Source organism: Bidens hawaiensis, unplaced genomic scaffold, assembly GCF_021521415.1.
Source record: "Bidens hawaiensis isolate Kalapana, Puna unplaced genomic scaffold, B.hawaiensis_p1.1 tig00001143_1, whole genome shotgun sequence".
Lineage (NCBI taxonomy): Eukaryota > Viridiplantae > Streptophyta > Magnoliopsida > Asterales > Asteraceae > Bidens > Bidens hawaiensis.
Window position 1 is genome coordinate 3287718 of NW_027491065.1, and position 14041 is coordinate 3301758.

Below are 14041 nucleotides of genomic sequence, written 5' to 3' on the forward strand. Positions count from 1 at the left end.
CGTCAACCTGTTCTTCAACTCGAGAAAAGCCTCCTCCTGCTTAGAACCCCAAACAAACTTAACGCTCTTCTTAGTCAACTTGGTCAATGATGAAGCAATTTTTGAAAAGTAGGGAAAGAAGTGGCGGTAATACCCCGCCAAGCCCAAAAAACTACGAATTTCGGATGGAGACTTAGCAGATTCCCATTCGTTTATGGCTTCCACCTTTGAAGGGTCAACCAAAATACCTCTCGGGTTAATACACATGACCCAAGAACTGAACGTCGCGTAACTAAATGGAACACTTAGAAAATTTTGCTTACAACTTGTTCTTTCGCAGAGCTTCCAAAACTTCCGTAAGATGACCGACGTGATCGGATTCGCTTTTGGAATACACAAGAATGTCGTCGATGAACACAATAACCGAACGATCGAGCATCGGCCTACACACGCGGTTCATAAGATCCATGAACGCAGCCGGTGTGTTGGTTAAACCGAAAGACATCACGAGGAATTCATAATGCCCATAACGAGTGCGGAAGGCAGTCTTAGGAATATCTTCCTCCCGAATTTTCAACTGATGATACCCGGACCTAAGGTCGATCTTCGAGAACCAACTAGCTCCTTGGAGCTGATCAAATAAGTCGTCAATCATTGGGAGAGGGTACCGATTTTTAACAGTGAGTTTATTCAATTCACGGTAGTCAATGCACTTCCGCATGCTACCATCCTTCTTCTTAACGAATAGGACCGGGGCACCCCAAGGTAAGGGGCTTGAGCAACGGGTTTGGCGCCCGGTACAAGGTCTATCTGGAACTCGTCCTCGCGATCTGGCGACACATATGACAAATCATCTGGAATTACATCCAGGAAATCCCGAACAATAGGAACATCACTGACGGTAGCCACCTCGGTATTCATGTTTATAGCATACGCCAGATACGCCCCGCACCCCCGCTGCATCAACTTTCCCGCCTTAAGCATGGATATGATATGTGGCGTCGCACCATTCCGATCATCCGAAGACCGTTATTTGGGTCCCATCCGGGGCCCTTAGACGTACAAGTTTCTGACCACAAATGATCTGAGCATCAACACTTCTGAGCCAATCCATCCTAAGCACCATATCGAAACAGCCAAGCAGCATTAAGTACAACCGCGCCAGAAATCTACACCCAGACAACTCGATGGAACAACCCTGAATAGCCCTAGACACAGAAACGTACTTTCCTACGGCGACCTCAACCTCAAACACATCGACTACGCGCTCGGGTGATTTATTCAACGAGGAACAGAAAGTGGTAGACACAAAACTTCTACTGGCACCCGAATCAAATAAGACCGATGCCTGAAATTCATCAAGTAAAAAGGTACCTGGGATAATATTACATTACTGGTTAGCTACATGATCATCACATACTATTCCAAAGGAATAAGAAATTATAACGGTGGAATAAAAGACGAATAAGGAAAAAGTACCTGAAACAACGTCCGCGTCGTCCTTCGCCTCTCTCTTGGAGATGTTGAAGGCCCTCGCTCTGACCTTCGGCTTTTCTTCCACCTTCCCCCTGACCGGAACCCCCCCCCCCCCCCGCCTTGCTGGTAGGACAGTTCGATGCCAAGTGGCCGGCACCCTTACAGCGGAAACAAGTCAACGTCGGACACTCGAAATGGGGGTGTCCAACCTTATCACATCGGAAACAAGAACCAGACCCACTCTTACATTCCCCCTTGTACGGTCTCCCACACTTTTTGCAATTTCCAACCCCCGCATCCCTCTTAAATTCTAAAGGCTCAGTCTTTACTCTCTTCTCGGACGAATTGAAATTGTTTCCCCTGGGACGCTTACCATACGAATTTGAGTTCCATGTATTCCTCGTCTTGGCCAGTGGTAACTTCTCCTTCTGATCATAAAATGTACCTGCTAGGGTAACCATCGAGTGAAACGAGCTCATGTCGGTGGTCACCACACCCCTACGAACATCCACCGAAAGACCTTTCACATACTTCTTAATCCTCTTAGCTTCAGGAGTAACCAGATCGGTACATAATCGAGCCATCTTATTAAAATTCGTGGTATACTCCCGATGTGTCATACTACCCGCCTCCAAGGTCAAGAATTCCTGTTAATCTTATCCAATTCATGTGGAGGACAAAACTGATCAAGAACCAATTTCTTCAATTCATCCCACGTCATCCTCCTAATCGAACGATCACCCATGGCATGCGCTAGATTATCCCACCAACATAGTGCCTCAGAACGAAACGAGGCAGTAGCATAAGTCACCATGTAATCCCCCTTGCACTTACTAACTCTCAGAACGGCCTCCATTTCCCTCATCCACTGATGTGCTGCCAACGCATCTTTAGTACCATCGAAAGAATGAGGATCACATTTCTTAAAGTCACCATACGAACAACCCCGGGTAGACACACTAATAGTCCGCACATCGTCTTCATCCCTACTCGGCACATACACCTCCTCCTCCTCGACCTGCGTCTCCTTACCCTTTCTTTCCTTACCCGAACTCTTACCGACCAACGACTCCTCCATGGCCCTAACGGCCTCAGCAACGATCTCAGGAATGGCGCTATGGAGCACCTGGTAAACCTAGTCCGCGATAGCCGCGCGCATAGCAGGATCTAAGGCGGGTTTATCCCCCTCCTCATGAATCGGGTTTTCTTCCTGCTAGGAAGTAGGGATCTCACTCTCGGCTTCGGCACGTGTCTGACGACCACGACCATAACACTAGGACGGCCTCTCTTAGCTGCACGAGTGTTAACCATGACTTATCTCTACAAATATAGAATTTTAACACGGTCAAGTACAAGTGGCATTTAGAACATGTAAGGTAAGGGTAAACTACTAATGACGTTGATCAGGTGTAATTAGTCATTTACTTTACCCGCCCGTCCTAATCACCCCCTGCCCCTAGCCACATTTAGCATTCTATCTAACACTTAAACAATTAATCACATACTGGAACTCTAAAATTCAAAGGAATGACTAAACAATTTAAAGTTACCTCTTGGCGTGCAGCTACTCGCGGTGGGCATACTAGTCTCTTCTCTTACAGTTCGAGTCCAAGCATTCGGGGATGCTCGGATCCCTCGAACCATGGCTCTAATACCAACATGTAAGACCTCGAATCCCGGGAATCCTACAGTTGGTATTCATCCATAATACTTATCAAAATACTTAAACTTGAAAACAGTTCATTCATTAAAATAACCAATTAAGAGTATAATTCAGCGGAAAACCATAATTAATAAAACAAGTTCCCGAAACCCTGGAATTATGCCCCAAACCAATTTAAATGTATTTAATAAAACTTTTAAAAAGAAATGTTCAATATTTAAATCTTCCATCCACGTATGCCCTTCATCGTCCAAGTAGCTTCGTGCACGTCCAAGCGGTAAGGCATCCTCCTCCTAACCTGAAACTAACACTAACATGCACACAAAGTCAGCTTGAGCTAAGTGAGTTCAAGTTTTAATAAATAACCTCAATAATTAATAATCATAATAGTCATTCCAAGGATTTTAAAAATTAAAGGGATACATCAGTTAGGCCATCATCATCAATAAATAATCATCCTTATATATACATATATATATATATACATACATATATATATATATATAAACATCTTTATAAGTACATCCCTATATATACATAAAAACATCCAAGTAATAACATCAGGGTCGAGCACACGTACAACCCAAACACGTAACATCTCATCCAACGTATGCAAACACAAAGTAGGCATACGTAACATCCTTAGTCGATAATGACTAATAAACATCGCCAATTATTGGCCATACAATATTACATACCATCCTACTATAACATCATCCCAAGACCTACCCTATACAAATAAGCCTATATAAAATAGATTAAACATTTCATCAAACAAAATCACTTAGGTATGCATGCTAGCCCAAAGACTTAAAAAGAGTAAAAAGGGACATCATGAACTCACCTGACACAACGCACGATTTCACCACAAGCTAGAGGACCCCTAAGTAATCCCAAAACTCAAACACCTGTCGGTTTACATTCAAACATTACTGATGACATCGAAAGGACTCGTTTATCCTACGAGACGTTCTAACATGGTTGTAGTTACTTAAAGCCTCAACCTCATCAAACTCAAACGTAACAGCCCCCGGGGCATACACCAATACGACCCTTTGATACTCCCGGGAATAAAGAATTCCCAATTTACCCCCGGAAGTACCAGGTGACACTAACACGCGTGTTTAAGAGTCGTTTAGGCTATGAACATCCAACTCAGCCCCGTGTGGACCCAATATGATAAATTCACAGCCAACAAGTCCACATGATGCTACACAAGTCAAATGGGTCGGTAACTCGCAAGTACAACGCACCAACTATTCAATAAACGCAATTGCACGTTGTACCGACCCGTTTGAGTAACCGACAACCAATTCAGCCCCAAAAAATATAAAAATGATTTTTGTAAGGCACCAAACCCCAGGTACCCCACAGTTGGTAATCATTCAAAACACTCGTAAAAATAATTAAACTTAAAAACAATTCACTTCATTAAAATAACCATTTTAGAGTATAATTCAGCGGAAAACATAAATAATAAAATAAGTTCCCAAAACCAATTTAAATAAATGCAAAAAAGAAAACATTTATTATTACTGAAACATCCGACTAAGTATGCTCTCCACCGTCCAAGTAGCTTCGTGCACGTCCAAGCGGTAATGTATCCATCTCCTAACCTGAAACTCATACTAACATGCACACAAAGTCAGCTTGAGCTGAGTGAGTTCAAGTTTTTATAAATAACATCTATAATAATAATCATAATAGTCATTCCAAGAGTTTTAAAATAAAAGGGATATAACAGTTAGGCCAAATAAACGGGATAAAACAGTTAGGCCATCATCAACAATAAGTAATCATCCTTATATATATACACACACATATATATATAAACATCCTTATAATTAAATATAAACATCCTTATAATTATATATAATCGTCCTTATAATTATATATAAACATCCTTATAATTATATATGAAAGCATCCTTATGATTATACACCTACATATATATCATCCAAGTAATAACATCAAGGTCGAGCAAACATACAATCCAAACACGTAACATCAGGGTCGAGCAAACGTACAACCCAAACACGTAACATCAACGCATGCAAACACAAAGTAGGCATACGCAACATCAGTTGTCGAAACGACTACAACATCACCAAATATAGGCCAAGCAATAATGCATATATATATATATATATATATATATATATATATATATATATATATATATTTAACATCCCAAGGCCTACCATATACTAGCAAGCCTATATAAAATCGCTTAAAACATTTCATCATGTAAGAAAACACTTAGGTGTGCATGCTAGCCCAAAATTTAAAAAAAGTTAAAAAACGGGGGCATCATGAACTCACCTGAAATCAATCGAACACCTGCAACGAGCTAGGAAATCCCTAAGTGCACAATCACAAGCAAGGGCCTGTAAAGTATACACAATGTGTTACTAAGTTAGACCGTAAGAGCACTCTTGCCTAATGGGCCGTTCAAGCCCAACAACTTGGCCCAAGGCCCAACTCTTAGCCCAAGTCCCAACACTTTCAATTAACCAAATCCACCCTACAATTAAGGTCGGGGATAACCATGATGCACCACTCGCCAGTCGGCAATCAAATCGAGTAGAATACGCGCGTTTAGGAGTCGTTTAGGCCGTTAACATCCAACTCAGCCCCGTGTGGACCCATTATGATAAAATCACAGCCAACAAGTCCACACGACGACACAAGAGTCAAGTGGGTCGGTAACCCGCAAGTACAACGCACGAACTATTCAATAAACACAATTGCGCGTTGTACCGACCCGTTGGAGTAACCGACAACCAATTCAGCCCCATAACTTATAAAAATGAATTTGAACAGCCCGTACATCAAACCAAGTGTCCCCGAGCTGAATTGGTCATTAATCACTTCAACCCTCGCGTTAAACGCGCCAAACTACAATTCTAGACAACCGAACATAACAATCAAACTACAACTAGTTGATCAACTTAACGAACACCTATGAACATGATCTTTAAGTATGATATACGGGACATACCTAGGGAGATTGTGGTGCAAAAACTCACTTTAAACAGCCACGACAAGAACACAATTGAACATCCACCGGTTAAGCCTAAAACGAACTTATCGATCAATAACGAGTAAAACGTGTAGATTTTAGCATGCGAAGATACATTTAATTACAAAGGATAACCTTTGAAATAAATTATTAAATTTTTACCAGACTTTAATAAATGTCTTCGGATTATAAAAATATTTTTATTATATTTTTCAATTGGATACAAAAATTATAAAAATTCATCCAATACAGCAAGGTATGTGCAGCTATTTCAGTGCGCAACAAAATGGTTTTACTTTTATAAAATTCATTACCGAACCAAATTAAACGATTCCAATTGGTTTTGGTTCCTAACTCAAAATACTAACTTCCAAAAGTGAACCAACCAATTTGGACCTGTCGAAAAATGGTTATGACATCGGGAAGACAGACCAGAATCCGTCATCCCGCTTTAGCTTTGACACTCGATTTTATAAATTCATTAAAACCATTCAAATCTCGTCCAAAAATTACGTATTATACCTTTCTGGAAACTAGACTCAAAGTAGAACATCATGGAATCAAGAATCGATCAAAAACAATGGATTACCATCGCGTTACAGATCCTACAATCAACGTATACGAATCTGTCAGCAAACTGTTATCATCAAAACTCAACCTTAACGACCAATAAGCGCGTTAATATGATCAATTAAGGTGTAAAAGACATGGGGAATCATAAAACCGACCTTGAATTGAAGTTTTCACGGCCGAAACTTGGCTGGGCAGAAGAAAAACGAGCAGGGGGGGTTTCTCGGCCGATCGCTGCTGCAAGGGGGGCTAGGGTTAGGTTAAATGTTTTATGATATAAATAAAATAGTTACATCCAAGTCCCTCCAAATTGAAGTGTAAGGCAAAGTGGAAGGAAATTTAAATGGTTTAACGTACCGAGATGACGCAAAGGCTTCCGAGGAACGTCGGGTAAATCCCGAGAATTATACATAAGCTTTAATTCTTGAAATCGGAATTAACAGGCGTTACAGGTCCACCCCCCTTACAATGGGATTGGTCCCTGAATCCCGATGCGACAGGAACAACTGCGGATACTGCCTCCTCATCTCGTCTTCGGACTCCCAAGGAGCCTCGGAACCCCTACGTTGCCTCCACTGCACCTTCACCTGTCTAACCACCTTATTCCTCAAACGCCTCTCCTGACGGTCAAGAATAGCAATCGGTTGTTCAACGTAGTTCAGATTACTATCGAGTTCAATATCATCGAGAGGCATACAGGCCTCTTCATCCGATAAGCATTTCCTCAGATGAGACACATGAAAAGTAGGATGAATCCCCGCGAGCTCCTCGGGCAATTCCAGCCTATCTGCTACCTCACCAACTCGGGCCAAAATACGGAACGGGCCAATAAACCTCAGACTGAGTTTCCCCCTCTAAGGAAAACGAATAATGCCCTTCTACAGAGAAACTTTTAACATAACCTGATCCCCAGCCTCAAACACAATAGGCCTTCGCCCTTTTATCTGCATAAGACTTCTGACGATCCTGCGCGGCCTTCATCAACGCCTTGATTTTATCGAGCTTCTCAGTCGTGGCTTCAACTACCTCTAAACTACCCAACTGTTTCTGTCCAATGGAACCCCAGCAGACTGGAGTCCCACACCTCCTACCATACAGCATCTCAAACGGTGGCATCCCAATCGTGGCGTAATAACTGTTATTATACGAGAACTCTACCAACGGTAAGTGACGGTCCCAACTACCACTAAAGTCGATAACACAAGCCCGCAACATATCCTTGAGAGTCTAAATGGTCCTCTCGGACTGACCATCCATCTGCGGGTGATAAGCTGTACTGATAAGGAGTTTGGTGCCCATCTCCTCGTGAAACCTTTTCCAAAACCTGGATGTGAAACGCGTATCCCTATCCGAAACAATAGATACCGGAACCCCGTGCCTAGAAACGATCTCACGAATAAACACATCGGCCAGCTGATCAGAATTAAAAGTCTCTCGAATCGGCAAGAAGTGAGCGCTCTTGGTCAGTCTATCCCTGATTACCCAAATGGTGTCATAATTACCCCTAGGAGTACGAGGCAGTTTAGTTACGAAATCCATAGTAAGATGCTCCCATTTCCACTCAGGTATTTCCAACGGTTGAAGTTTCCCAAACGGCTTCTGATGCTCGGCCTTAACTTGCAGACATGTCAAATACTTACTTACATACTGAGCCACCTCAAACTTCATCGCAGGCCACCAATAATTCTTTTTCAAGTCTTGGTACATCGTGGTCGCGCCCAGATGAATGGAATAGCGCGACTTGTGCGCCTCATCTAAAATTTTACCTTTGAAACCTCCATACCTCGGTACCCATAAACGCCCATCCTTATACTTCACCCCATCACCGACGTCTTCCAACAACTTTTCCTGACCCCAAATATGCTCTGACATAATTCATTCCACCTGCAACGCTTCATTCTGGACGTTGGCTATTTGCTTCAAAATATCGGGTTTAAGGATGAGCTGGTAAGATTTTACACGAATCGGCTTCGGTCTCTCCTTCCGACTCAATGTGTCAGCCACCACGTTAGCCTTACCTGGGTGGTACATAATCTCCAAATCATAATCCTTAATCAACTCCAACCATCGACGCTGGCGCACATTCAGTTCCTTTTGTTCAAATATATATTTTAAACTCTTATGATCGGTATAGATAACGCAGGGAAAAACGTACAAATAATGCCATCACAACTTAAGCGCAAACACAACGGCCGCAAGCTCCAAATCGTGAGTAGGATAATTCGCCTTGTGAGGCTTCAACTGCATTGAGGCATAAGCGATTACTCGACCTCGTTGCATCAAAACACACCCAAACCCCTGATAAGAGGCATCAGAATACACTACCAAATCCTCAGTGCCATCAGGTAAAGCTAAAATCGGGGCATGCGTCAATCTGTTTTTCAACTCGAGAAAAGCCTCCTCCTGCTTAGTACCCCAAACGAACTTAACACTCTTCTTAGTCAACCTTGTCAGCGAAGAAGCAATTTTTGAAAAGTCGAGAATAAAGCGGCGGTAATACCCAGCCAAACCCAGGAAACTACGGATTTCAGATGCAGACTTAGGAGACTCCCATTCATTCATGGCTTCCACCTTTGCAGGGTCAACAAGAATATCACTCGGGTTAATAACATGACCCAAGAATTGAACCTCACGCAACCAGAAGAAACACTTAAAAAATTTCGCATACAATTTGTTCTTCCGCAGAGCCTCCAACACTTCCACGAGATGACCGGCGTGATCGGATTCACTTTTAGAGTACACAAGAATGTCGTCGATGAACACAATAACCGAACGATCGAGCATCTGTCTACACACCCGGTTCATAAGATCCATGAACGCAGCCGGTGCGTTGGTCAAACCGAAAGACATCACCAGAAATTCATAATGTCCATAACGAGTGCGGAAGGCAGTCTTAGGAATATCTTCCTCCCGAATCTTCAAATGATGATACCCGGACCTAAGGTCGATCTTCGAGAACCAATTAGCTCCTTGGAGCTGATCAAATAGGTCGTCGATCCTCGGGAGCGGGTACCGATTTTTAACAGTGAGCATATTCAACTCACGGTAGTCAATGCACATTTGCATGCTACCGTCCTTCTTCTTAACGAACAAGACTGGGGCACCCCAAGGCGAGATGCTCGGTCGAATAAAGCCCTTGTCGAGCAAGTCTTCCAACTGGGCCATAAGTTCTTTCATCTCATTCGGTGCTAGACGATAAGGGCTCGAGCAACGGGTTTTGCGCCCGGCACAAGATCTATCTGGAACTCGACCTCTCGGTCCCGCGGCACATCTGACAAATCATCTGGAATTACATCTGGGAAATCCCGAACGATAGGAACATCACCGACGGTAGCCCTAGACACGGAAACAGATTTTTCCTACGGCGATCTCAACCTCAAACACATCGACTACGCGCTTGGGTGATTAATTCAACGAGGGACAGAAAGCGGTAGACACAAAACTTCTATTGGCGCCCGAATCAAATAAGACTGACACCGGTAATTCATCAAGTAGAAAGGTATCTGGGATAACATCTCGCTCCTACTTAGCTAAACAGTTGCTCATACATTCTTGAAGGAGCGAGGAATTTAAGCGGTCAAGTACCAAGGAGCCCAGAGTGATAGTATGCTACGCCTTAGCTAAACAATTACGCGCAAAGCGTTCGAGAGGATGGGAAACGAACAGGAGAATTTAGGGAATAAGATAAACTTTAATGCTAACGACTCGAGAGTTAGCCAAATCCTATCCCTACAAAGACGGAACCCTAACATAGTCAGACACAAGTGGTATTTAAAACATGGAAGGTAAGGGTAAACTGCTAATAACGTTGATCAAGTATTATTAGTCGTTTACTTCACCGGCCCATTCTAAGCACCCCCTGCCCCTAACCACATTAGCATTCTATCTAACACTTTACAATTAATCACATACTGGAAACTTTCAAATTTAAAGGAACTACTAAATAATTTAAATTACCTCTTGGCATGCAGCTACTCGCGGTGGGCATCTTTTCTTACAGTTCGAGTCCAAGCATTCGGGGATGCTCGGATCCCTTGAACCATGGCTCTGATACCAACTTGTAAGGCCTCGAACCCCAGGTACCCCACAGTTGGTAATCATTCAAAACACTCGTAAAAATAATTAAACTTAAAAACAATTCTCTTCATTAAAATAAACATTTCAGAGTATAATTCAGCGGAAAACATAAATAATAAAATAAGTTCCCAAAACCAATTTAAAAAAATGTTAAAAAGAAAACATTTATTATTATTGAAACATCCGACGAAGTATGCTCTACACCGTCCAAGTAGCTTCGTGCACGTCCAAGCGGTAATGTATCCATCTCCTAACCTGAAACTCACACTAACTTGCACACAAATTCAGCTTGAGCTGAGTGAGTTCAAGTTTTTATAAATAACATCTATAATAATAATCATAATAGTCATTCCAAAAGTTTTAAAATGAAAGGGATATAACAGTTAGGCCAAATAAACGGGATAAAACAGTTAGACCATCATCAACAATAAGTAATCATCCTTATATATATATATATACATATATATAAACATCATTATAATTATATATAATCGTCCTTATAATTATATATGAAAGCATCCTTATGATTATATACCTACATATATATCATCCAAGTAATAACATCAGGGTCGAGCAAACGTACAACCCAAACACGTAACATCAGGGTCGAGCAAACGTACAACCCAAACACGTAACATCAACGCATGCAAACACAAAGTAGGCATACGCAACATCAGTAGTCGAAACGACTACAACATCGCCAAATATAGGCCAAGCAATAATGTGTGTGTGTATATATATATATAACATCCCAAGGCCTACCATATACTAGCAAGTCTATATAAAATCGTTTAAAACATTTCATCATGTAAGAAAACACTTAGGTGTGCATGCTAGCCCAAAATTTAAAAAAAGTTAAAAAACGGGTGCATCATGAACTCACCTAAAATCAGTCAAACACCTGCAACGAGCTAGGAAATCCCTAAGTGCACAATCACAAGCAAGGGCCTGTAAAGTATACACAATGTGTTACTAAGTTAGACCGTAAGAGCACTCTTGCCTAATGGGCCGTTCAAGCCCAACAACTTGGCCCAAGGCCCAACACTTGGCCCAAGGCCCAACACTTTGAATTAACCAAATCCACCCTACAATTAAGGTCGGGGCTAACCATGATGCACCACTTGCCCGTCGGCAATCAAATAGAGTCGAATACGCACGTTTAGGAGTCGTTTAGGCCGTTAACATCCAACTCAGCCCCGTGTGGACCCATTAAGAAAAAATCAAAGCCAAGAAGTCCACACGTGTCAAATGGGTCGGTAACCCGCAAGTACAACACACCAACTATTCAATAAACACAATTGCGCGTTGTACCGACCCGTTGGAGTAACCGACAACCAATTCAGCCCCATAACTTACAAAAATGAATTTGAACAGCCCGTACATCAAACCAAGTGTCCCCGAGCTGAATTGGTCGTTAATCACTTTAACCATCACGTTAAACGCGCCAAACTACAATTCTAGACAACCGAACATAACAATCAAACTACAACTAGTTGATCAACTTAACGAACACCTATGAACATGATCTTTAAGTATGATATACGGGACATACCTAGGGAGATTGTGGTGCAAAAACTCACTTCAAACAGCCACGACAAGAACACAATTGAACATCCACCGGTTAAGCCTAAAACAAACTTATCGATCAATAACGAGTAAAACGTGTAGATTTTAGCATGCGAAGACGCATTTAATTACAAAGGATAACCTTTGAAATAAATTATTAAATTTTTACCAGACTTTAATAAATGTCTTAGGATTATAAAAATATTTTTATTATATTTTTCTATTGGATACAAAAATTATAAAAATTCATCCAATACAGCAAGGTATGTGCAGCTATTTCAGTGCGCAACAAAATGGTTTATTTTTATAAAATTCATTACCGAACCAAATTAAACGATTCCAATTGGTTTTGGTTCCTAACTCAAAATACTAACTTCCAGAAGTTGAACCAACCAATTTGGACCTTTCGAAAAAAGGTTATGACATCGGGAAGACAGACCAGAATCCGTCATCCCGCATTAGCTTTGACACTCGATTTTATAAATTCATTAAAACCATTCAAATCTCGTCCAAAAATTACGTATTATACCTTTCTGGAAACTAGACTCAAAGTAGAACATCATGGAATCAAGAATCGATCAAAAACAATGGATTACCATCGCGTTACAAATCCTACAATCAACGTATACGAATCTGTCAGCAAACTGTTATCATCAAAACTCAACCTTAACGACCAATAAGCGCGTTAATATGATCAATTAAGGTGTAAAAGACATGGGGAATCATAAAACCGACCTTGAATTGAAGTTTTCACGGCCGAAACTTGGCTGGGCAGAAGAAAAACGAGCAGGGGGGGTTTCTCGGCCGATCGCTGCTGCAAGGGGGGCTAGGGTTAGGTTAAATGTTTTATGATATAAATAAAATAGTTACATCCAAGTCCCTCCAAATTGAAGTGTAAGGCAAAGTGGAAGGAAATTTAAATGGTTTAACGTACCGAGATGACGCAAAGGCTTCCGAGGAACGTCGGGTAAATCCCGAGAATTATACATACTCTACAAGCTTTAATTCTTGAAATCGGAATTAACAGGCGTTACAGGTCCACCCCCCTTACAATGGGATTCGTCCCCGAATCCCGATGCGACAGGAACAACTGCAGATACTGCCTCCTCATCTCGTCTTCGGACTCCCAAGGAGCCTCGGAACCCCTACGTTGCCTCCACTGCACCTTCACCTGTCTAACCACCTTATTCCTCAAACGCCTCTCCTGACGGTCAAGAATAGCAATCGGTTGTTCAACGTAGTTCAGATTACTATCGAGTTCAATATCATCGAGAGGCATACAGGCCTCTTCATCCGATAAGCATTTCCTCAGATGAGACACATGAAAAGTAGGATGAATCCCCGCGAGCTCCTCGGGCAATTCCAGCCTATCTGCTACCTCACCAACTCGGGCCAAAATACGGAACGGGCCAATAAACCTCAGACTGAGTTTCCCCCTCTAAGGAAAACGAATAATGCCCTTCTACAGAGAAACTTTTAACATAACCTGATCCCCAGCCTCAAACACAATAGGCCTTCGCCCTTTTATCTGCATAAGACTTCTGACGATCCTGCGCGGCCTTCATCAACGCCTTGATTTTATCGAGCTTCTCAGTCGTGGCTTCAACTACCTCTAAACTACCCAACTGTTTCTGTCCAATGGAACCCCATCAGACTGGAGTCCTACACCTCCTACCATACAGCATCTC